Genomic DNA, 27,094 nt, shown 5'->3' on the forward strand with positions numbered 1-27,094 from the left:
ACCATGTTGTACCTGTACTGAATCTTGCTGTCAGTTTAAGTGCTGTGTCACTTGGAAGGAACCATTGCTGCCAGCATGTTGTACTTCTACAATGATATAATCCAATCACTCCAATGGGATTGCATAAACACATTGTGAGTTCATTCATTTAGACTAGGCACATCAGATCATTTAAATCTATGTGTGTGTGCTCCGCCATAAACAAAAGCAAAACTGAAACTGGATTACATGACACACCTCCTTTCCTTTGATGTCATGCTGCAATCCCTTAAAAGGCACATTGCAACTCGCTAAATGCTCAAAGGACATTCCCTCTGCTCCTAAAGATAGAACCCCTCTCTTTCTTACCCTATTGAAAACTTCTTTAAGAGAATGGATTGCCCGCTCTCACCTGCATGGCCATGCCAAGCATGTTATCGTACAGGCAGCTTAATAAGGGGGCCTACTAGCTTTTAAACCAGTTCAGTTGACCCTCAGTTATTAATTTACATATGGTGGACTGCTGATTTTGGCACTTGCCCAGCCCTCATATTATGGGGGCACCTTGAACGTGGGTGAGGCAATGGTGGGCTAGCTACCCCTCATATTTTACAATTTTCTCCCCCCCCTCCCTCACCACTGAATACCATTTATCCTTAACATAAAGCACTGAATAACTTGGGACCATTTTCCCACAGCTAGCTGTCTATCTGCAGAGCACTGTGTTCTGGTGCTCTGCAGATAGACAAACGTCATCACTCAGTTTGAGATTGTTAAATCAAAAGTTGTATCAGATTACATGGGATATCCAGTTTTCACCAACCCAATGGATCAATATTCCGTTAAGCTCCAGATAAAAACCTTCCCAGATAATAGTATTCATCAGTCAAACATGACATTCAACTGTGGAAACACAAAGAATGATATTTATTAAAAGAAATAATTAGGCTAAAAAGGAAAAGATTGATTAATTCTTTTCTGGCTGTTCCATGACTCACCAATTTCAACAATTAATTGTTTCCAATTTTTTCTCCATTACAGACCAACTCCACAAACATTAATTGCAGCACATTTCCTGCTGATTACTCACCACAATTATTGTAACAGCTTAGGAAAATATTTCGATAGAGATACCTTGATGGTTCTGTGTGTCCAGACCATAGTGCACGTTATCCATCCGGGGAACGCAATGGGCTTGGGCACACACTTGATAATGGGTGGACACAAAAGAAAATGACAGCGATGCTGACCAACAGCAAGAAAAAACATTGTAAACCTGGGAACAGCCCTGAAGGTATGTCCACAGCATGTGTAATGATAACTGCTTGTAGAGATCAAATAGACATGAATATTTATTAAACTGTAGATACATTCCAGATTGTGTAATCAAAACTAACCCAGAATTATATAAAAGGTTGAGTGCAATGTACAAATTGAGAAGGCACGCTTTAATTTTTAATGGGGTCGAAAATAAGTTTATTTAGTTCTCTTTCTATCTGTCTGTCTGTCTCTCTGTCTGTCTGTCTGTCTATCCGTCTGTCTATCCATCTATCACATATGAACTATTTCTTGAATTTCTCAATGTTCCTTTCCAGAGAAACTCCACTCTGAGTGGACATTTCTTTCTATCTCTCTGCTGCCTTCTGAAGATAATCAGTTGCTAGGTTACCTCAAGTGATTCAATTGTATGTTTCTCCCCGTGTTCGTCTAGCTGCCTTTCTTATAACTCTGATTCTCCTTCTCCTGGCTTCGCTCTCATTCCCCTCTGTCTTACTCCCACACTATTCCTCCTTTCATTAATTATCCACGTACACAAAATCAACTGCTCACCAGGAGAATCCGGTTACTGCCGTCACCGCCAGCTCCCATTCCATTGCCCGTTCTTCAATTCCTGCTGAGAGTGTTCCAAGCTGACTGAAGCATTTTTCCTCATTGCCACTCACCATCTTCACAGTGAGATGCCTTGTCTGCTGACAGCCCTGTCTGAGTGGAAATTTCCTACAGTTAAATAACGGGAATACCCAAGCTATCGTTTCTGATCCCTGTTCAAAACTCCATTTCCTCGCTCCCAACTCCATCCTTCTTCCTGACAGCAGTCTGACAGTCAGCCAGTATGTCTGCAACTTGACTGTCATATCTGACCCGAAGGTGAACTTAAAATCAGAAATGTCTGTATCACTAAGACCGCCTAATGTCACCTCTGTAACATCGCCTGGCTTCATCGCCCTCAGCTCATCTGCTGCAGAAAACCTTATTCAGGCCTTTAATCAAAGGAAAACAACTTCAGTCTGTCCACAGAGATGACACCCCACATCTCTGGCAGAATTGTCGTAAAACTCCTCTTCAATCTCACCAAGGAAGACTCACATTTAGAAGTCCGTTCATAACCATCAAATGCTTTGCAGCATTTTTCACTCAATGGAGTATTTTAAAGTGCAGTCACTCTTGTAGTATAGCAAATATAGTAGAAAATTTACACACAGCAAGACCCCACAAATAGCAATGTGATAATGTAATAGAGTCACAGAGGTTTACAGCATGGAAACAGGCCCTTTGACACAACTTGTCCATGCCACCCAGTTTTACCATTTAGTTCCAATTACCCACATTTGGCCCACGTCCCTTTATACCCATCTTACCCACGTAACTAAGTGTTTTTTAAAAGATAAAATTGTACCCGCCTCTACTACTACCTCTGGCAGCTTGTTCCAGACACTCACCACCCTCTGTGCAAAAAACTTTCCCTTCTGGATCCTTTTGTATCTCTCCCCTCTCACCGTAAACCTATACCTCTTAGTTTTAGGCTCCCCTACCTTTGGGAAAAGATATTCTCTATCAAGCTGACCTATGCCCCTCATTATTTTATAGATCTCTATAAGATCACCCTTAAGCCTCTATGCTTCAGGGAAAAAAGTCTCAGTCTATCCAGCCTCTCCTTATAACTCAAACCATCAAGTCCCAGTAGCAACCTAGTAAATCTTTTCTGCACTCTTTCCAATTTAATAATATCCTTTCTATAATAGCGTGATCAGAGCTGTACACAGTATTCCAAGTGTGGCCTTATCAATGTCTTATACAACTTCAAGATGTCCCAACTCCAGTATTCAATGTTCTGACCACTGAAGCCAAGATTGCTGAATGCCTTCTTCACCACTCTGTCCAACTCTGACTCCACTTTCGAGGAGCTATGAACCTGCACCCCTAGATCTCTTTGTTCTGTAACTCTCCCCACCACCCATTAACCGAATAAGTCCTGCCCTGGTTCGATCTACCAAAATGCATCAACCTGCATTTATCTAAATTAAATTCCATCTGCCATTCGTCAGCCCAATTGATCAAGATCCCATTGCAATCCGAGATAACCTTCTTCTTCTTCTTTCTGTGATGTTGGTTATTGGCCAGGACACCGGGGGAGAACTCCCCTGCCCTTCTCTGAAATAGTGCATGGGAACTATTTACGTTCAACTGATAAAGCAGATCTCATTTTAACTTCTCATGTGAAAGGCAGCACACTCGATATTCCAGCACGTGGTCAGTGCTGCACTGTAGCCAGTGGGACTCACACCCAAAAGGTCAGAGTGTTACCAACAGAGCTACAACTGACACCTAAAGGTCCTTTGATTTTGTTTTCTTTTCAAATATTAATCTAATTCATTTTTCAGTAATTTTGAATTGTCTACGTTAAAGGTCACATGTCTGGTGTCTTTCCAGGACATCGCTGTTCCTTCTCATGAATTTAAATAATGAGAAATGTGTGATCGAGGAGTGCAATCAGACTGGATTTGATTGGGGCAGTGACAGGGTCCTGGTTTCAGGCTGAAAAGCTTGGTCAGCCCTGCTTCACCCATTGGGTGAGCTCAGAAAAAGTTCAGACCCATCCTGCAGCTAATGAGCTGCCATTGGAGTATCCATCCCTCCAAGAGCTTCTGGCCAATTGGAAGGCCAGGAATGCTTCACTACCACTAACATCACCAGGAGCAGTGACCGAGTGATTCAGGTGGCCTCAGCATTGGGCCGGGGGTGGGGGGGGAGGCAACGGGGGTCGGGTATGCATGATGAAAGAGCCGAGTTGTGAAGGTGCTTGGGAACTGTGACCCACAGGGTAGCTCCTCCCCAGCTCATAGGGTGGGCCTTCACCAGGTGGTCTCCCCATGTGGCACAGAGCTCACCCACTGCTGGTCAACTGCCAGCGGCTGTGAAAGAGATGCTTAATTAATGACACAAGTTGGTCCCTGGACAGGATGAGAATATGACAGGAAGGCAATAAGCATTCCAGCCCCTGCCTACCTTCATCATTTAGCTGCCCACCAACGCCAACCCCCGTCCCAACCCAGCATCCCCATCCTCTCCCCCGCTCTCTCCCCCATTCCTCAAAAAATAGAATCATAGAACCCTACAGTGCAGAAAGAGGCCCTTTGGCCCATCGAGTCTGCACCGACCACAATCCCACCCAGGCCCTGCCCCCATATCCCCACATATTTTACCTACTAATCCCTCTAACCTAAGCATCCTAGTACACTAAGGGGCAATTTTAGCATAGCCAATCAACCTAACCCACACACCTTTGGACTGTGGGAGAAAACCGGAGCTTCCGGAGGAAACCCACGCAGACACGAGGAGAATGTGCAAACTCCACACAGACAGTGACCCAAGCTGGGAATCGAACCCAAGTCCCTGGAGCTGTGAAGCAGCAGTGCTAACACTGTGCTACCGTGCCGCCCATTCCTCTCCCCGACTCCTATCCCTCTCTTAGGCCCCATAAAATCCAGCCCCAGTATTTCAAAAGTGGCCCAATGTGTTAAATCCACTCTCTCTGAATAGATGCTTATTTATCAACATTATTTAAGCGGTTCTTTCCTTCTGAAGTTGAATCTATGAAAGGAGTTGTTACAAAATTACTCATTCTAGATAGTATTACTTAATCCATTCCATCAATCTGATATTACTCTCCTAAATGGAATGAGATGGATCCATCAAACACTGGGCATGAGTCCACAATACCAAATTAACCCCATTTAAACTCTAACTAAATAAATGATGGAGTCTCTTGTCAAGTTAAGCAATGAGCTGTCATGGGAGCCCTGATGGGAGACGTTCTGATCTTGGCCACATACACAGTTACTGCATCGTACTGGATGCCACGCAGGGTGAGTAGATTAGTTGTCAGGCACACCAAATGCTGCAACATCACAGCTTATTTCAACCCCGTAAGAACAGTGGTACCATCATGATCTTCCAGTAGCCATGTACCTTCAGTATCAGAGTCAATTAGTCAGAACCCTGTGATATTTAAAATTCATTTACACAATGTGGCTGTCGCTGCCTAGGCCAGCATTTATTGCCCATCCCTAGTTGCTCCTTGAGAAGGTGGCGGTGAGCTGCCTTATGGAACTGCTGCAGTCCCTGTGAGGCAGGTAAACTCACAGTGCTGTTAAGGAGGGACTTTCAGGATTTTGACCCAGTGGTAGTGAAGGAACGATGATACATTTCCAAGTGACGGTGGGTGACTTGGAGGGGAACATCAAGGTGGTTGTCCTTTTCGATGGCAGAGGCCAAGAATTTGGAAGGTGCTGCCTAAGGAATCTTGGTGAATTGCTGCAGTGCATCTCGTAGAGACTACGCACTGTTGCTACTGTGCATTGGTGGTGGGCTGCTTTGTCCTGGATGGTGTTGAGCTTCTCGAATATTATTGGAGCTGCACCCATCCAGGCAAATGGAGAATATTCCATCACACTCCTGAAATGTGTCTTGTAGATGGTGGATAGGCTATAAGGAGTCAGAAGGTGAGTTACTAGCCACATCATTCCGAGCCTTTGACCTGCTCTTCTAGTCAGTGTTTAGGTGACAAGTCCATTTGGTTTCTGGGCAATGGTAACATCCAGGATGTTGATTATGGGGGATTCAGCGATGATAATGCTATTGAATATCAAGGGGCATTAGTGAGATTCTCTCTTGTTGGAGATGGTCATTGCCTGTGCCAGGAAATAGAGGTAGATTGAAATAATTTACATTTGTTCTTGTGGGTATTAAAAAATAAATTTTAAGTATGCTTAATTCTGTGGTTCTGTATTTTTAGATTTAAAAGGGTTAATAACTTCAGTACGTATGAGGTGCTTGTCTTATAATGAAGGTATAATGACAGTAAAGCAAATAGTGTTTAATGGAAAATTAGGTTGTTGCTTGGCAACCAAGAGTGACACTGACACAGCAGGGACTTCTGCGTTAGTTGCAAGCTAGTGCCAAGAGCAGTTGGACACAGGAGAGGAAACTGTAGAGAGCAAATTTCCCACAAGGAAGTCCCAGAAACCATGGAGTGGGGACAAAAGAATGTCTCAGGATGTCAGTCAGTCCATCGCACAAACCAACCTCCCCATCCAGTGACTGTCTACACCTTCCGCTTCTCAGCCTTTTGGCTAAGATCAAGTGTAGTATCAACATGCTGCGCTTGGTTGAATTCATTAGGTTACATTTCAGCTTAATTTGAAGAAATTTTAAAAGCAGCATCTTGACTTTTTGGGTAAGATGGAAATGAGATCAAGCCTTGGAGGAGCAGCTATGCCTACTCCAATCAGCTTGGATCATGTAGATCAAGCCCAAGACAGGAAGTGAGAGCCCTGTCTTGTCAGCTTGGATCAGGAATGTCTCAACCTGAATTGGACTTGATTTGATTGAATTGGAATAAAAACAAAAAAAAATTGCATGGAGGATATTCCCAATGATGGGAGTATCCAGAACCAGGGGTCATAGTCTGAGGATTCAGGGTAGACCATTTAGGACGGAGATGAGGAGACATTTCTTCACCCTAAAGAGTGCTGAGCCTGTTGAATTCATTACCATAGAAAGTAGTTGATAACAAAAAATTGAATGTATTCAAGGGGTGGTTGGATATAGCACTTGGGGCAAATGGGATCAAAAGTTCTGGGGAAAAAGCAGGATTAGGCTACAGAGTTGGATGATCAGCCATGACTGTAATGAATGGCGGAACAGGCTCAAAGGGCCAAATGGCCTCCTTATGCTCCTATGTTCTATCTTTCTATGCAATCTTTGGCTTTATTAGGAGAGGCATATAGTATAAACGCTAACAAGTTATGCTGAACATTTACCAATGACTGATTAGAGCTCAGCTGAATATTGTGTACAGATTGAGACACCACCCTTTAAGGAAGAATTTCAAGGCTTTAGAAAGAGTGCAGAGATTTACAAGAATGGTATCAGAAATGAGAGGCTTCTGTTACATGGCTAGATTGAAAAAGAAAACTGGCATTGTTCTGAAGGCAAAAGGAAGATTTATTGGGTCCTCAAAATCATGAAGATTTTGGATCGAGAAAGTTGGGAGTAACTGTTTGCATTAACAAAGGGCCAGTAACCAGAATGAGAACAATTACTAAGGCAAGGCTGTGTGCAGCTGACATCATCGACACCTCAATGGACGTGTGAACAAATTGAAGTAATACATTAAGTGAGTGTAGCCTTTACAGATTTCCCTCCATCCCTCCAGCAGGCAAGTGGAAAGCCCTACATCTGACCTCTATCTGAAGCCTTTGACACTGTAAGCCGACAAGACCTGTGGAGGATCATGTCAAAGTTCAGCTGCCCTCCCAAATTCATTCAGATAGTACGCCAGTTCCATGATGGCATGATGGCCAGAGTACTGGATGGCAGAGGATCCTCTGAGGCATTCCCAGTCACCAACAATGGCGTCAAACAGGGCTGTGTGCTCGTACCCACACTGTCCAGCATGATGTTTACTGCCATGCTGAATGGTGCCTTCCAGGACAGAGTTGCTGGAATCAGCCTCAAGCACAAAGTGGATGGGAAACTCATCAACCTGAGGAGACTTCAAGCTATTACCAAAGTAAAAGAGACTGTTCTGAGAGATTTCCTCTTTGCCTGTACAGGGCACTTTGCAACTGTACAGGGCACTGGTGAGGCCGCAGCTGGAGTACTGTGTGCAGTTTTGGTCGCCGCACTTACGCAAGGATATTTTGGCCTTGGAGGGAGTGCGGAGGAGGTTTACTAGGCTGATACCGGAGTTAAGGGGGTTGAACTATGAGGAGAGGCTGAATAAACTAGGCTTGTACTCGTTAGAGTTCAGAAGAATGAGGGGTGATCTCATTGAGACATATAAGATGATGAATGGGATGGATAGGATAGAGGTGGAGAGGCTCTTCCCGCTCAGAAAGGACAGTAGGACTAGAGGGCACAGCCTCAAGATAAAGGGGGGGGGGGGGCGGTTTAGAATGGAGTTGAGGAGCAACTTCTTCACTCAAAGGGTGGTGAACCTCTGGAATTCTCTGCCCATTGAAGTGGTGGAGGCTGCCTCGCTAAATATATTTAAGACGCAGGTTGATGGGTTTTTGATAGGCAAGGGAATTAAGGGTTATGGGGAGAGGGTGGGAAAGTGGAACTGAGCCACTTCAGATCAGCCATGATCTTATTGAATGGCGGGGCAGGCTCGAAGGGCTAGATGGCCTACTCCTGCTCCTATTTCTTATGTTCTTATGTTCTTTGCCGATGACTGCACCCTGTATGCTGGCTCAGAACCAGAGATGCAAATCAGAATGGACAAATTTTTCATGGCTGGTGACAACTTTGGACTCACCATCAACATTAAAAAGACCGAAGTCTGTACCAGCCTGCTCCTCATACACCGTAGACAGAACCCATAATCACAATCAAAGGGCAGAAACTACAGGCAGTGGACCAGTTCACTTATCTTGGCAGCACCCTCTCCCAAGCAGTGACTATTGATACAGAAGTTAACTGCAGCATAGCAAAGGCAAGTTCTACTTTTGGTAGACTGCGCTCCACTGTATGGGAATGTTGAGGAATCAGCCCAGCAACAAAACTGAAGGTCTACAGTGCCACGGTACTCACTACCCTCCTGTATGTCTGTGAAACGTGGACTGTGTATCGAAGGCATGCAAGACAGCTCAATCATTTCCACATGACTTGTCTTCGCAGAATATCACGCATTCGTTGGCAAGACAAAGTAGCAGACACTGAAGTTCTCTCTAGAGCCAGTCTACCATCAGTCCCGTTGGGCAGGTCATGTCATCCGTATGTCAGACCAGCGCATACCCAAGCAGCTCCTTTTTGGGGAACTCTCTACTGGAAGACACTCACATGGAGGGCAGAAGAAACATTTCCAAGACACAGTCAAGGCCCCCCTGAAGTTGCTTGACATTGATACGATCACCTGGGAAACGCTGGCAAAAAACCACCCTACCTGGCGCTGCCTCATCCACAAAGGCTGTCAAAAGCTTACGAAGCAAGGTGTATTGCTGAAGCACAACTGCTGTGGAAGTCCAGATCCACCAGTGCAACAACTACAGTGTCTACACAAGTCTGTCCAATATGTGCCAGGACATTCCGTGCCCGAATTGGCCTGATCAGTCATCTTCGGACACACAGTAACCAGCCTCGAAATGACTAAGGTGTCAAGGTCCTCATCGATGACGAAGGACGAACAACAACAATCTGAACATCATAGAAACATGTGATACCTGCACCCCATTCCTTCTCGGTAAAGGACATTGATTTGATTTGATTTATTATTGTCACAAATATTTAAGTGAAAAGTATTGTTCCTTGCATGCTGTACAGGCAAAGCATACTGTTCATAGAGAAGGAAACGAGAGAGTGCAGAATATAACTTTACAGTCATAGCTAGGGTGCAGAGAAAGATCAACTTAATGCAAGGTAAGTGCTTTCAAAAGTCTGACAGCAGCAGGGAAGAAGCTGTTCTTGACTCGATTGATAGGTGACCTAAGATTTTTGAGTCTTTTTTCCGAAGGAAGAAGGTGAAAGGGAGAATGTCTGGGGTGTGTGGATCCTTAATTATGCTGACTGCTTTGCTGAGGCAGTGGGAAGTGTGGACAGAGTTAATGGATGGGAGGCTGGTTTACATGATGGATTGGGCTACATTCATGACCTTCTGTAGTTCCTTGCAGTCTTGGGCAGAGCAGAAGCCATACCAAGCTGTGATACAACCAGAAAGAATGCTTTATGTTTGTGAGAGTAATAGCTGATATGCCAAATTTCCTTCGTCTTCTGAGAAAGTAGAGGCGTTGGTGGGCTTTCTTTATTGTCGTGTTGGCATTGGGAGACCAGGCCAGGTTGTTAGTGACTTGAACAGCTAAGAACTTGAAGCTCTCAACCCTTTCTACTTCATCCGCGTTGATGTAGATAGGGGCATGTTCTCCTTTACGCTTCCTGAAGTCAATGACAATCTCCTTTATTTTGTTGGCATTGAGGGAGAGATTATTGTTGCTGCACCAGTTCACCAGATTCTCTATCTCATTCCTGTACTTTGTCTTATCATTGTTTGAGATCCGACCCACTATGGTGGTGTCGTCAGCAAAATTGAAAATCAAATTGGAGGGGAATTTGGCCACTTGGTCATGGGAATATAAAGAGCACAGTAGGGGACTGAGAACACAGCCTTGTCGGGCACCGGAGTTGAGGATGAACATGGAGGAGGTGTTGTTGCCTATCCTTACTGATTGTGGTCTGTGAGTTCGGAAATTCAGGATCCAGTCGCAGCGCAAAGTGCCCAGGCCACGGAGTTTGGAGATGAGTTTCGTGGGAATAATAGTGTTGAATGCTGAGCAGTAGTCAATAAATAGGAGTGTGACAAGGTATCCTTGTTATCTGGGTATTCTAGGGTTGAGTGCAGGTCCAGGGAGATGGCGTCTGCTGTGGACCTGTTGCGGCGGTAGGCAAACTAGTGGATCCAGGCAGTCTGTGAGGCTGGAATTGATTTGTGCCATGACTAGCTTTTCAAAGCACTTCATAACGATGGATATCAGAAGCATGGTCAATAGTCATTAAGGCACGCTGTTTGGTTTTTCTTAGGTACCGGGATGATGGTTGTCTTCTTGAAGCAGATAGGGACCTCAGGTTGTTGTAAAGAGAGGTTGAAGATGTCTGTGAATATCCTCGCTAGTTATGCCGTGCAGGATTCTGGAGGATCATAGATGGATGATCCTCCTGTTGCTCCCCATAAGAACCCTTGTCAGCCGTGACTATTCAACCAAGAGGATGGAGACTTGGAGTCAGAGTTTGGTGTCATCCATCGGTTATGCCCCCTAGAGGCATCCCCGCTCTCCTTCATCTCTGTCTTTGACTGCAGCCAATGCCACAGAATGAGTGACACCTTGCTGGGGTCTCAATGTTCTGGGACCCATAAGTCGGGAACAAACTTGTTGCTGTGTCATAATTATACAGGTGGTTGTTAGGCGGTGACTTCTGCTCACCTTGAACTGCTTCCACCCTAAAAGCCCTTCTCCCACTTTGAGGGATCCCACTGGGTGACTAACTGAATGGACAAGATCAGATTAGAAAATGGGGCACATCAAGCTCGATCCAACACCTTCTACCTTCCCCTGATCACCCATCAATTTACCCCATCACTCTTGACCCACCGAATTATCATCATTCCTCTCCCCTCTGTCAACTCTTGAATTTCCCTCCATTACCCTGAACCCTTTTACAATCCACCTCCACATGCCTTCCCTCCCCTCAGAGCCAACACCAACTATCCTGCCCATGCCCACCCTGACTCTATCCCCTCCTAACCCACCTCCATGACTCACCCCATGAACCCTTTAGCTCCAAGCCTATGACCCTGGACCAGCCATCCTATGACATCCCAGACTGTGACACTTCCCTCCTATCATTTGTGCCTATAAGACACTCCCCATCCTATACACCCCTAGGCACTTTCATTGTCCCATTTCTGGACATTTCTCACCTCCCTGCCACCCCCGCCCCCCACACAATTTCATCTGATATTTCCATCCCACTTTCCCCAGACAATTTCCCCACCATCAACCCCGGAAGCCTGCCTCTCCTGTCCAGCCTTCGCTCCACCCTTCCAACCCTGCTCTAGCCCACGCCTGCCTCCCTTATCCAGCCTTAGCGCAATGTTTGCAACTGGCACTCGATATGAATGAAGTTAGGTGAGATCCTCACGGAGAAAACAAAATCCACAAATCTCAAAGTCATGGAAGAGGTGAAGATTGCCAAGGGTACACCACCTATACACAGTCATTAAAGTTAAACATTCTACTTTCTCGCTGGTGGGGAGTGGGAAGTGAATTTAGAACATAGAACATTACAGCGCAGAACAGGCCCTTCGGCCCACGATGTTGCGCCGACCAATTAAGGAAAAAGCAATGACCCTCTAACCTAAACCAATCCCTTTCCATCCAGAAACCTATCCACGGACCTCTTAAACGCCCCCAAACTAGGCGCATCTACAACTGCAGCAGGCAGGGCATTCCATTCCCCCACCACCCTCTGGGTAAAGAACCTACCTCTGACATCCATCCTATAACTACCACCCCTTAATTTAAAGCTATATCCCCTTGTGCTAGCTTTCTCCATCCGAGGAAAAAGGCTATCACTGTCCACCCTATCTAAACCTCTAATCATCTTGTATGTTTCAATAAGGTCTCCTCTTAGCCACCTTCTTTCCAACGAAAACAACCCCAAATCCCTCAGTCTCTCCTCATAGGACCTCCCCTCCATACCGGGCAATTTGATTCCAGTGAGGTGGCCTTTTAATACATATGCATGAAATGGTAATGGATGTGAATGGGATTCTCAACATTCTTTGTCAGGAAGCTTGGCCTGTTTTGTCCCTAGCTCAAAAATTAGGAGAACAAAATTGCAATTTTTATCCTGCCAGCAGGAAACAGATTTTTTTGCCTCTCACCAAACTAAATGCCCCGCCCGCCTGCTCTGACTCCCGCCGTCGGCAGGGGTGGACAATTCTGCCCACGGTTGTCATCAGCTTTGAGGAGAAAAATGTCTCCCGTTGCTCAGAGAGTGCCTGTTTTCACATAGCTTCTTGAGCCAAAAGGCCTGGAACCACTATTTTATTTGTGAAGGATTATTTAATGAACCATTTAACACATCCCCTCCCACCTGATCGTTCTGGAACCTTCCAACCCGAGTCTTCCACAAATGTTCTATTTTTAACGTTCCATTTTTCTGCATAATCGTTATCTTCTTGTCCATAACATTTATCCTCTTCACATGACAGTTCGCACACAGTTCTCAAATTTTGGATTATTACTAATAATGCCTCAGATTTGTACAAGTTGATCTTAAATTCATCCATAGTGAGTGGGTTTACACTGGGACAAGAGCCAACTAGTTGTGTGCATGTGCAATGATTTATTTCTCACTGGTTGTAGCACACCCTGGGATGACTTTTCAAGCAGCAGAAAGTGTTCATTATGGTCTGGCTGTTAATCATATCTCAGGGCAACAACAACCAACTTGCATTTATAGAGCAACTTTAAAGTACTGAAATGTCCCAAGGCAATTCACAGGAGAAATTAGCGAGTGGAATTTTGCAGCCAGTCACACACAAGCTTAGTGTAGATGACCCAAATATTTGGTCAAAGAGACTGATTTTAAGGAGCATTTTAAACAAGAAGCGTGAAAGAGGAGAAGGTTAGGGTGGATATTCCTGAGATTAGAGCCCAGGCAGATGTAGGCCCCACTACCAAGGATGGAGTAACTACAATCAGAAATGTGCAAGGAACCAAACTGAAGGGATTTCAGTATCCTGGAGGGTTAATGGGCCTGAGGGAGATTATAGAGATAGAAAGGGGCAAGACCAGAATGAAATTTAAGGATGAGAATTGGAAAATCAAGATGTCTATCAGTAGTTCTCTGCCATCTCTTTTACATCTGCTTGATCATTGAGATTTTTTTTCCTGCACTTTCTCCAGAACTTCAGTATCCTCTTTGGAAGCAATAACCAAGTGGAACCTTATTCCAAGACAAATGAAGCCCAGTAATTTGATTGCATGAAGAGCAGGAAGTTCTTCCCAATTTCCTGGCTAACATTTGTCCCTGAAACAGATGATCTGGCCACACTGCTGTTTGAGGGATCTTTTTCTGTTTCTTCATTCTAAATTCAAATCTCAATAATTGGGTGTAAAGGGCACTGGGAAGTCCTGTGGTTGCAAAAGCCAATATGAATACAAATGAGTCAGTCTGACATCCCACTTCCGATTCAAGATCACAGACCTGAAACAATAATTTTGTTTCTTTCTCCACAGATGCTGCTAGATGTGATGAGTAATTCTGATTTTATTCTAGGTTTCCAGCTTCTGCAAAATGTTGCTGTTGTTTTCTTTCTTAATTTGTGTTGCGGCTTTTAATGAATACTGAACATTCATTTCCAAATCTCTTCACTCCTCCACCCTATTTAGTTTAATTTAATTTTTCAAGAAATATTTAGCCTCCTTGCTCCTAGCTTTTTATCCAATCACTTCCAAGGCCAACGTATTTTTGTCTGTATTTTGGCGTACCTTATTGGCCAAATCCTGCCAATTTAATATTGTAATGACCCATGAGGTTGGCCTGTAAGTGTATGAACTCCCTGACTGAAATAAGGGACCTCCCGGGCCTGTAACCAGGCCACCAAATACCTCCAGGTACCTTGTTTCAATCAGGGAGCTCATACTCATAGATGCCAAAAAAGGGGATTTTTGCTGAAAAACACTGCTTGTGTCTGCCAGGCAGTGCTCTAGCAGAAGTACCTGGAGGTACTTGGTGGCCTGGTTACGGGCCCGGGTGGCCCAGTCATGTTTGTCTCCAAAAAGATGTCCCTGATTGAGGTAATGATTGTCCAATCAGGAAGCCTCATCAATGCACGTATATTGAGGAGTGTCAGGGCTACTGATACTCCAGATTCTGACTTTGTACTGAAACACTCTGAGGAGTGGAGTTGAGCTTATAGATAAAGGGAATCTGGTGAAGGGACACCCGCCTCTCAGGAGTTATTTCAGATCTGATCTGAAAATTTCAACGCCATTCCTCCAAAATCTGAGATCAAAGTATTTAAGTACAGAATGAACAAGGGTATTTGGATGGCAGTTAGCTGGCCAATGCCCAACTCAATGCATGCGTCAGTTCTGTGGGCGTCTTTATCTCTTAGAGAGAAGTCCTGATTGTGGTTTAGTACATAATTAATCCATCAGCGCGGGGCGTGCAGAGCTATGGGGCTATCCAGAGACAGGGCCAGATTGCGATTGATTCTTGGTCAATCTTCTTGGAAACGCAGGATCAACCCCTAATTACATACGATACCAGTCAAACAAATCTCAAAGTCAGTTTGCAATATTAATCTTCTATTAAGGGCATGTACATCTTCATTCCTCTGATATTTTATGGAACTTATTAATATTCTGTAATTACTGACACATCCAGTTTATAGTGAGTAATAGTCTGACAAATACAACACAGAAATAATCCACATGGCCTAACTGGTCCGCACTGGCCTCCTCCCTCGCATTGTTATCCCATCTGATCAACAGAACCCGCTAATCCCTTCTCCATTCTGCGTTACTTTATTGGCCCCTTAAATGGGATTTACAATATTTGCTTTGATCACTCATAAAATCATAAAATCCCTGCAGTGCAGAAGGAGGCCATTTGGCCCATTGAGTCTGTACTGATCACAATCTCACCCAGGCCCTATTTCTCAAGCCCACACGTTTACCCTAGCTAATTCCCCCTGACACTAGGATCAATTTAAGATGGCAAGTCCACCGAACCCGTACATCTTTGGAGTGTGGGAGGAAACCTGAGCACCTGGAGGAAACCCACACAGACACAGGATGAATGTACAGACTCCACACAGACAGTGACCTGAGGCCAGAATTGAACCTAGGACCCTGGCGCTGTGAGGCAGCAGTGCTAACCACTGTGCCACCCCTCCTTGTAAGCTGCACATTTTTCCAAATCTTTGGGTCGATATTTCAACAAGGATTTGGATTTACATTACACCTTTCAAATAGTAAAAAATAGGAAAGTAGGAATTAGGAGCAGAAGTAGGCAAATTCAGGCCTTCGAGCCTGCTCCACCATTCAGTCAGATCATAATCCCAGGCACCTCACAGGAGGGGCCTGAAAGAAAAATTCAACACCAAGCCCCACTGAGGACAGGTGGTCAAAAACTTAGTCAAAGGGACAGGATTTAAGGAGTGGGAAGAGAGATAGTGAGGCAAAGAGTTTAGGGAGGGAATTCCAGAGCTCAGGAATCAAGTAGCTGAAGGCACAGCCACCATGGTGGGACAATTAAAATCAGTGATGTCAAGAGGCCAGAATTAGATAAGCACACTCAGAACAGTGGGTTGTGGGGCTGGAGGATGTGGCAGGGATAGGGGAGGAGGGGGTGACAGGGATAGAGAGGAAGGAGGTGGTGGGGATAGGAAAGGAGGGGGTGACAAGCTTAGGAGGAAGGAGATGACAAAGATAGGGAGGGAGGAGGTGACAGGGATAGGGAGGAGAGGGAGTGACAAGGATACGGGAGGAGGGGGCGACAGGGATACGGGAGGAGGGGGCGACTGGGACAGGGAAGGAAGGGGTGACAAGATTAGGGAGGGAGGAGGTGACAGGGATAGGGAGGCAGGTGGTGGCAGGGATAGGGAGGGAGGTGGTGGCAGGGATAGGGAGGGAGGTGGTGGCAGGGATAGGGAGGGAGGTGGTGGCAGGGATAGGGAGGGAGGTGGTGGCAGGGATAGGGAGGGAGGGGGATGGCAGGGATAGGGATCTGCACATCAACTCCAGGGGGTCAAAAGTTATGGGGAAAAGGCAGGAGAATGGGGTTGAGAAACTTATCAATCATGATTGAATGGTGGGGCAGATTCGATGGGCTGAATGGCTCCTGTAGGTTATGGTCTACACACCTTTGCTCTGTATCCTGATACTACTGACTTCACTCTTCGAAGTTTCAATTGAACCCCCACTTCAGTATTACACCACCACTTGGGCCACTAATGCTCTACCCAATCGTGATCTGCTTTCTATTTATATTGAGTCAGCTGACCACCACAGCATGTTACTATTGGTTGCATTGTAACAACTACATTCTTATTTTAGGATAGTGACCCTTTGTTCTAGACTCACTCGCTTGAGGAAATCATTTCTCTGCATCTACTTTCTTGAATCATTTAAAATGCTCAGTTTAGCTCAGGGGAAAGTTTATGTACTTGTTCTCACAACCTCTTAAGCCCTGGTATCCTCCTGGTAAGTCTGTGCTGGTTCCCCTGCAAGGCCAAATATCCTTCCTGAGAGCAGTACTCCAAATGGGGTCTGAACAAGGCTCAGTGCAAGTGAAGCATTACTTCCTCCCCTTTGTATTCTCTTTAGCTAGGCATCTGGCAAGTGGAGACATGCAAGGAATATGAAGGCCTAGTTAAATGAGAGGGCGCAAGAGACAAGCAAGAATAGAGGAGGGAGAATGCAGAGAGAATATTCATCTGCTTTAGATTAAAGCAGAGTTCTGTAATTGTTAATGGAGCATTTCAAATTCACTTTTACAATTCCAACACTATCTTTGATTTAAAGAGTAACTTAGCACGTTTGACATTTCCTTAATAGTACAACAAAGCAACCCGTGCATTCTTTAATTAAACCTTCTCAATACACCTGAGACGCATAAAAACAGAGACATTTATTCAGATTTGGCTCCATTTCAGTTCCTACACTAAAATTCTACATCAAAGGCCACAATAAATGCAATTCATATCAATCTCCTAAATCACAAGAGCTCAAAAATTGTTAACGGCATTGTAACTCTGCGAAGAAGTTAAATTCCAAACATTGCTGAGACTCAGGAGGAACAAGTTGAGAAGTGACTGCGGTACTCTACTGTGTGAGGTAGAGACAACAGTATTGAAGGAATTTTTTTAAAAGGGGACTGCAAACTGCTTCTAAGATTGAGAACGAATATTTTTGCACAACAGATTTGGAATGCATTGCTGATTGGTGTGGTGAATACAGAGTCAATAGTCACTTTCACTTGGGTATTTGTTAAATCCTTGAAGGGGGAATCATTTCAGGAATATGGGAAAGGAATGTGGGAATGGGAGTACAATCATAGGAGGCCGGACAGTCCCTCATTCTGAGTCAGTTGTTTGGAAGAGTTGTTGTCCGGCCTCCTATGATTGTCCTGGAGGAGATCATGTTAAATCAATTGCCCCAACTCTGCTCCTCGAAAAGTTAAGCATAATTCTGAAAGTTTAGAAGCTGTGTCTCAGTAGGGTTCTGAGCACAGAGCAATTAAGCTACTGCGAAGTGAATGCAGACAATTCAAATATGTTCTTAATGATTTAAATGGCTGTGGCACTTTGCTTAATTAGTAATCTCTGCAGTGAAATATCACAGACTTCAACAACTGAACTGAAACATCACAAATAGGGTAAAACTGATCCAAACTAATGAGCCTGAATGGCAATTTCTTTAGTGCAAAAAAACACTGAGGTGTGATTCAATGTAACACATGGTTTTAATTTGATTTTAGAATGAAAGATTCGATTTGTGTCCTGGAGTTTAATTCACAGATCAACCTAATTTGATGCTAATAATGAGAATAGTATTTTAGAAAGATAATATTCATGTTCAAACTCTGTTATATTTGTTTTACTGGAAGAGGTCATCATCTGCATATCTGAAAGATTCCCTGTTCTTTTGCCCCTCTATTCACCTGTGATTAAAAAAATAGTGGATTAAGACACTTCACCTGACGAAGGAGAGCAGTGCTCCGATAGCTTGTAATTTCAAATAAATCTGTTGGACTATAATCTGGTGGACTAAATAAATCTGTTGGACTATAACAGCAGATGGTGGAATTTGAATTCAATAAAATACATCTGTCATTAAGAGTCTTCTGATGACCATGAAACCATTGTTTATTGCTGGAAAAACCCATCTGGTTCGCTAATGTCCATTAGGGAAGGAAATCTGCCATCCTGACCTGGTCTGGCCTACATGTGACTCTAGAGCCATAGCAATGTGGTTGACTCTCAACTAGGGATGGGCAATAAATAAGAGATGCCCATGTTCCATGAATTAATAAAAGAAACATAAATTCAATGGTCTAGTTAAACAAGATTTTAAAATTTAGCATTTCAGGAGCAATTGCAAATCTGAGCAAAGCTGGAGCTGGGATCGAGAGTTGAAATGCTGACTTGGGTTTTGGGAATGGATAACTGAAGCTGTCAGATTCTGCACAGTCTGTTTATTTTAATAATTGATATCTGCTCCACCTCTGTGTTTTTATTACACAGGGAGGTTAGGAATCAGGACAGCAGCAGCTCTCAAAGTGCTGCTGTCCCACTTGAATATTGTGTAGATCAGTCGGAATACAAAGTCAGCAACTGGCTCAAGATGATGACATTCAAGTTAAAGTTCATTTATTCATCACAAGTAAGGCTTACTTTAACACTGCAATGAAGTTACTGTGAAATTCCCCTAGTCTCCACATTCTGGCACCTGTTTGGGTCAATTCACCTAACTTGAGCACCTTTCAGACTGTGGGAGGAAACCAGAGCACCCGGAGAAAACCCATGCAGACACAGGAAAAACATGCAAACTCCACACAGACAGTGACCCAAGCTGGGAATTGAACCCAGGTCTCTGGCACTGTGAGGCAGCAGCACTGGTCACTGTGCCACTGTGTCACCCATTCAGTCAGGCTCCAGATGCTGCTTGCTTGGAGAGGTTCACTAAGGAAGATGGCCATCCAGTGGTGCAGAGGACCACCCTAAACAGGTGAATGTACAACAGAGAGGCGAGAAGTTCCTGTCCCTCATTCATTACAGGACCAGATGAAATTCATATCTCTGTGGAAGGGCCTCACAAGTTGCAGCTCCCTCAGCATTTAAATTCAAGTGAAGTCCATCACCACAGAACGCATGTCACCAACACTGCAGACTGGCAGGGTTTCTCAAGGAACACAGCAAGAGCTGCCATCACCCCTCACTTCATGCATCCTAAACTGTCCATCTCCACAATGTTTCTGCCTCCATATCGTGGCCAGTGCCAGCAGTTCTTGGTGAGTTATCAGCTGGGGTTCTCACCTGAGTCATTGGTCGTTAGTTAATGACCCACTCCAGAGACTTGCACAGACAAATTCAGACTGGAGTGTAAGCGCAGTACTGAGGGAGTACAGACTTGTCGGATGTGCTGTTTTTCGGCGGGGCGGCGGCGGGGGGGGGAAGTTAAACTCAGACACCTCCGTTAAATCTCCTAGATAGCATTGTTTAAAGGAGTGTGGGTGATCTCTCTCAATGTCTTGATCCCTATTCATCGCAAAACCAACATCATTAATAAACAGCAGATCATCTAATTGCTACCTAATTGCTGTCCCTGTGACCCACCAGTGTAAAGAAATAATAACTGCATTCCTCTACATTGCAATATTGACTACAACCTTCATTGGCAAAGTGTTTTAGAATGTTGTGAGGTGATGAAGAGTGCTATATAAATGCAGGTTCATTCTTCTCCTATCTATTGAGGGAAATGTTTGCAATGTCAATGATTATTGCAGGTTGTGCATGAAGGATCTATCTCAGACATACTCACAGGATGAACACTGTGGTGATCGCTGGTGAAACTGCTGCTGTCAGCAACTCTGCTGTGAGGAAAGACCAGCTTAGAAACGTCAACATTCAACTCCAAGTACCAAAGACAAGGCGCACAACAAATATGACCCGCCTTAGGCACTGAAAAGATGCTTCAATTTGTGAACAAGAGCAAAACTAGGGGCCATGAATAAAAGATAGTTAATCAATCCACAGGGAATTCATGACATTGTTGTGGGATAGAAGGAGGCCATTCAGCCCATCATGCTTGCACTGACTCTCTGAATGGCACATTCTCTCCCTGTAACTTCGCAGATTGTTTCTTTTCCCCTTGAATGCCCCAATTGAAGCTGTCTCCACTATACTCAGACAGTGCTAATCACTCACTGTGTGAAAAGGTTTTTTCCCCTCAGTGCTTTTGCAGCCAATTGTATTGAATTCCAACACATGCAGGATGTGGTTTGAACCCATGTCCCCAAAGCATCAGCCTTAGCTTCTGGGTTACTAGTCCAGTGATATTACTTCTACACCACTGGAGAAGCTGCTTTATCCAGAGAGTGGGGAGAATGTGGAACTCACTCCTACAGGGAGCAGGCAGTGGTTGGGCTGAACATGTGCGACTACTTAAGGGAAGCCGAGTAACGACAAAGATAGCATTTCATTTATACAGCATTTTTCATGATTACCAGCCATCTCAAGCTGCTCCACAGCCAACAGATACCTTTAAATTGTATCACTGTTGAAATGTTGGACACATGGCAGCCAATCTGTGCACAGTAAGCTCCCACAGCAATAAACATAAGAAATATAAAAATTGGTGTAGGACTAGGTCATTTGGCCTTCGAATCTGCACCACCATTCAATGACTGATCAGGCACTTTCAGTGCCCCACTCTCACTTTCTCTCCATACCCCTTAATCCCTTCACATGAACAGACTGGGAATAGAGGGATACAAATGGATGGTCTAGTTAGTAACACATGATTGGTGCAGGCTTGGAGGGCTGAAGGGCCTCTTCCTGTGCTGTATTTTTCTTTGTTCTTTTGTTCGTTGTTCTTTGGCCACAAGGGCCATGTCCAGCTTCAGGGATAAATATTGGCCAGGACACTGAGAATGACCCCTCTACTCTTAGAGTCATAGCATGGAAACAGGCCCTTTGACCCAATTTGTCCATGCCACAGAGTTTTATACCATTAAACTAGTCTTCAGAATAGTGTCATAAATCTTTTACATCTGCCCAAGCAAGCAGACTTGGTTTAATATCCCATGTGAAAGTCAGCTTCTCAGCACTCTCTCAGTACAGCACTCGAAAGTCAGCACAGAGTTTTATGTTTAAGCCTTAGAGTGGGAGTCGAACCCAGAACATAGTGATCCAAAGCAAGCAGCTGAGCCACAGCTTTTTGATATATTTTCAGCGCTGAGTGGGCCTCATGTGAGGGAGGAAGGAATAGAAGAATATACTGACTGGATAGGGTGATGGGATGGGAAGAGGTTCATGTGGGGAACAGTCGGGCCAAAGGACCTGTTTGTGTTGTAGACTTAAGATATAATCATAGAGCCCTACAGTGCAGAAAGAGGCCATTCGGCCCATTGAGTCTGCACTGACAACAATCCCACTGACAACAATTTCCCAGTGCTTTGGGAAATCTGGTGGTTGTGAAAAATAACAGGCGGGATTTTCCAGCCACACTCGCCTCAAAACTGGAGAATCCTGCCCGAGGTTAATGGACCTTTGCATGGTCCACTCCCCTACCCATCTCCCCGCCCTCTCGCTATAATTCCTGTGGCAGGGGCTGATCTTTCTCGACACCCTAGCTATGACTGTAATACTTCACTCTGTACTCTCTCCTTTCCTTCTCTGTCAGCAGTATGCTTTGTCTGCATAGCCCGCGAGAAACAATACCTTTCACTGTATACGAATACGTGTGACAATAATAAATCAAATCAATATATTAAAAGCAGCTTCTATTCTTTTTAAACAGTGAGGTCTTTGGGAGCTTTGCCAATTCACCCATGAGTAAATGTGAAAGGTGATAAGCCTCCATGTTATACAGACTGGAAAGCCCAATCTCATAGAGGTTTACAGCATGGAAACTGGCCCTTTGGCCCAACCTGTCCTTGCCGCCATTTTTTTTAAAACCCCTATGCTAATCTCAATGGCCTGCATTTGGCTTATATCCCTCTATACCCATCTTATCCATGCAACTATCTAAAATAGAGTCATCTGATCAATTTCATATGAATGCTGCTAACTCCGTTAGTGTGTTCAATCTCTATTTGCTACACTCAATGTCTAAGCAGGGAGTCAGACAGAGAAATGGACAATTCTCTCTGGGTAGAAAGTCATAACATTTATTGATCCTCCCATTTTTGTTTCTTTCTACAGGTTGTTACGGGGAGCTCTTTGCACAGTCTTTGAGAATTCTTTATTATTATGAACAAGATGTCCTAAAATGAAGCATTGCCTGATTAATCTGAAAATGATGTGGAGATGCCGGCGTTGGACTGGGGTAAACACTAAACTGAAAATGGCCAGCTTGCTTGCTAGTCAGGAGCCATTGTCTCATTTGTTATTTACAAAGAAACATGCACAAGGACACCCAGATCCCTGTGCTTGATCAGTGCCTGTTCTGTCAGTACGATACTGAGACCATAATCAGTACCAGCAAGATGTGCATAAAAGCGAGAGACAAAGGATCAACAACCTGCAGGAACAACCATCGTCAAGAAGCAGCTCCCTGATTCTGGGATTCAGAGAAGCCATTAAACCCCATTGAGAAAAGAGACTGATCACTGTGCCTCTTAACAGGTGGTATTTAAATTCAAGCCATAAGCTTATACTTTTGATAGAATAGAGTTCCAATACTTTGCGTAATAAAGCTTTTAATAGCCTTTACAGCAGAGTTTAATGGTAACCTGTTAAGTGGTATATTTGAAAGTTTTTGGCTGGAGTTGACTCTGTATCCGGGATGCAACAATCTGGAACGGTGACCATGACAACTATCATCAATTGTAGTAAAAAATCCTCTTGATCACCTATTAGCCTATCAAATTCCACACTGCTACCTCTCAACATATTCTCTTGATACTGTCCCAAAATGACATTTTTTAAACAAACCATCTTTTGTCCTTCACCTCCCATTCACCCTTACTCAATAATAATCCCTCCTTGTTCCAGGATTCCAGCTTCACACACCGGATATAACAGAGTGCTTGGTGACGTCGGAATGCATGGATCATATGTGCTAGCCCTGGCCTTAGTTGCCTGAACACTTATTCTCTTTGTTGTCTCCTGGTTCCTATTTCTGATAATGTTCAGCAGCATTGAAACTGTTATAGTCGGTGACTCTCTAAACTTCAATTACTCATTTAGTTCTGCATCATCTGCTACCTTCCTTTTGCAGGCTAACTCAGCCTTGCCTTCAATCTATTTTACAATATCTGCTTAATATTCATTTCAGTTATCAGAAACATTGTAAGCCCTGGATAAGGGCTTACCTCTGTTGCCACAGAAACACATTGCTCAGATTCCCAGCCACTGTACCAGGCAGGTAATGTCAACACGCTTTGCTTATTGCTTTCTATTTCACTGCAAATCTATTCCACTCTCTCAAATTCTGCTTCTTCCCAAACATTTACAATCTTTTCGACACATATTGATGTCAGGATTCCATTGTTATTAATTTTCCAATTGATTTTTGCAGTTCTTTAGTCAGACAGGTTTAGTCTGTCACAAGACTCACTACTGTGGACCAGTCTGTGTTTCTACGTAACAAAATGGGCTGAAGTCACTCAGTGTGCCTGTGATGGGCACCCTAGACTAGTGAGGGGACCAGGTGAATGACCCCTCTCCTTCATCTCAGTGGACCACAAAATTGAAATCAGGTTTGTTCATTTGCCATGGCCCCATAGCTAAAACTAAATCCAATTAATACACACCAAATATTTATTAATGAGTTATAGAAAATACTACAGCATCTATATATTAATAGAATGTTAGGGATGGCACAGTGGCACAGTGGTTAGCACTGCTGCCTCACAGCTCCAGGGACGCAGGTTCAATTCCAGCCTCGGTTCAATATTTGTGAGGAGTCCACACGTCCTCCCCATGTCTGTGTGGGTTTGCTCCAGGTGCTCCAGTTTCCTCCCACAGTCCAAAGGTATGCTGGTCAGATCGACTGGCCATGCTAAATTGTCCGTCACCATCGGGGGGACCAGCAGGGTAAATATGTGGGGTTAAGGGGATAATGCCTGGGTGGGATTGTTATTGGTGCAGGCTTGATGGGACGAAAGGCCTCCTTCTGCACTGTAGGGACTCAATGAATGTTCTGAGCAATCAGCATGCGTCTCACTTCACTCGCCCTTGCTTTAAGTGTGTATGACTTCAGCCACACTGCTAGGGAAAAGGCTTTGCGGACAGAAACCAGCTGAATGTGGCAACCCGATGTATGGGCATTGGTCAACAAAATGTCTCATGGGCTGCACTCAGACCCCAGATGGGCCACATGTAGCCTCCAGGCCACAAGTTGTCCACCACTACACTGCTCAAATCTGCTTAATGTGTTCCCCATCACCATGTAGGTTAACATTGCCCCATAGAAATTGCTTACTAGTCCAAAACGCTGCTATGGTGACAATGCTTGCTATCTGTATACACTTTTCAGTTGTGTCAGCTGTTGCTCATTGGGCAACATTTTGACTTTACCGTCAGAAGGCTATGAGTTCAAATCCCACTCCAGGACTTGAGCACAAAATCTGGACCACAGGGAGCAGCACTGAGGGAGCGGTGAACTTTTGGAGATGCTATCTGCCCTGTCATTGAATGTAAAGAATCCCATAATACTATTTGAAAGAGCAGAGACTTGATCCTGGCTGATTGAGTGACAATTTAGCATGGCCAATGAAGAAATGCGAATTCTCTGGTCATTACCACATTGTTGATTGTGAATCTGACTGCATGCAAACTGACACAACATTTCAAAAATACATTCTTCGCTGCCCTGTGTTTTGGGCTTCCAGTGGTTGTATAAAGCTGCTACTGAAATACCTATTTTCTTTTAGAAAATCTGATACATAGTATGGGTAAATGCATAGATTGCTCTCTCACCAATTTAATATGCTTTTTTATTCTTCCTTTTAATACCTAACTATCTGCCCAAACTGATTGGCTGATAAGGAAAAATCGGCTGATAAAGAGTGCAGAAGAGATTTACTAGGATGCTACAGGGACTTGATGGTTTGAGTTATAAGAAGAGGCTGGATAGACTGGGACTTTTTTCACTGGAGCATAGGAAACTGAGAGGTGATCTTATAGCAGTTTATAAAATAATGAAGGGCATAGATCAGCTAGATTGTCAACATCTTTTTCCAAAGGTCAGGGAGTCTAAAACTAGAGGGTATAGGTTTAAAGTGAGAGGGGAGAGATACGAAAGGGTCCAGAGGGGCAATTTTTTCTACACAGAGGGTGGTGAGTTTCTGGAACAAGCTGACAGAGATGATAGTGGAGCTGGGTATAATTTTATCTTTTAAATGGTGTTAAGATGGGGATAGAGGGATATGGGCCAAATTCAGGCAATTGGGGTTAAAAAAAAGGCGGCATGAACAAGTTGGGCCAAAGGGCCTGTTTCCAGGCTGTTAAACCTCTATGATTCTAAATTTTCTCACTTTACACAAATGGTTTGACATTGGCAAACATGAACTGTCACCAACTGATACTCTCGGAAATGAATCATCCTCTCATTCCATTGCTACTTGTGGCATTTTGCTGATTAAAGAATGGCCGTCTCCCTGCTTGACGACAGAGACCATGGTTTGCGCAAACATATTTATTATGAAGCATCTGACGATCTTCCTGAAGACATTTTGATCAAAGTCTCCATAGAGAGGGTGTTGATTGCTTCCCACTGGGTCACACTAACATCTGTGCTCATGTCCAGAATGTGGAGCCAGAGTGACTCAGTATCTTCGGGAATAGGAGCCGGGAAATTGGTTACAACAGCTGCCAACTGAACATGTTTCGCAAATTCTGCATTTTATTATCCTGGTGGTCGGTGATCCCACATTCCTAGCAGAGATAATACGCAACACTGTGCCCGGATATGTTCTGTGTTACTCCATGCCGGTGTAGCAGCTTATGAAACCAGGTTTCTAATTACAATTGATTATTGAAAGCCTTCCATAGAGGGTGTACTTTCTATCTACAGACAATACTTCCTGTTGTCAGGATCTTGGCATGTTTTTCTGTCTACACTCCCTTCCCCATTATAAATCACTATATCAGTTCATTCTAGTTTCTGTGAAAGCTCTGGTCACTCTTTGTGTGACAGAAACCAAAAGGTATCAAAATCAATTCATCCTTTTTACAGATGTCAGAAAAGCATTTAAGCAAGATACCTGAATCGCACCTTATTTGTATTTTGTGTTACTAATCTAATCGATTTGAAATGCAATCAGTCTCAAGTGTGATGATCAACATGAAAGCCGATCATAACAACATATGACCATCAGACATAGGAGCAGAATAAGGCCATTCGGCCCATCAAGTCTGCTCCACCATTCATAGAGTCATGGAGGTTTACAGTATGGAACAGGCCTTTCAGCCCAACTTGTCCATGCTACCTGTTTGTTAAACCCCTAAGCAAGTCCCAATTATCCACATTTGGCCCATATCCCTCTATACCCATCTTACCCATGTAATTGTCTAAATGCCTTTTAAAAGACAAAA

At 44.1% G+C, this 27,094-nt stretch overlaps 1 protein-coding gene and 1 non-coding gene across 5 annotated transcripts in view; one reads left to right on the top strand and one right to left on the bottom strand.

Annotated features, from left to right (window-relative positions):
• Window positions 1–27,094, bottom strand: part of fgf13a (fibroblast growth factor 13a) — a 494,238-nt gene that overhangs the window by 85,688 nt on the left and 381,456 nt on the right. The window lies entirely within an intron of this gene.
• LOC145342733 (U2 spliceosomal RNA) lies at window positions 6,373–6,563 on the top strand. Its single transcript, XR_013886599.1, has one exon. It is a non-coding gene; the product is annotated as a U2 spliceosomal RNA (small nuclear RNA).

The sequence above is a fragment of the Carcharhinus amblyrhynchos genome, chromosome 4, assembly GCF_965287045.1.
Source record: "Carcharhinus amblyrhynchos chromosome 4, sCarAmb.v2.hapA, whole genome shotgun sequence".
Lineage (NCBI taxonomy): Eukaryota > Metazoa > Chordata > Chondrichthyes > Carcharhiniformes > Carcharhinidae > Carcharhinus > Carcharhinus amblyrhynchos.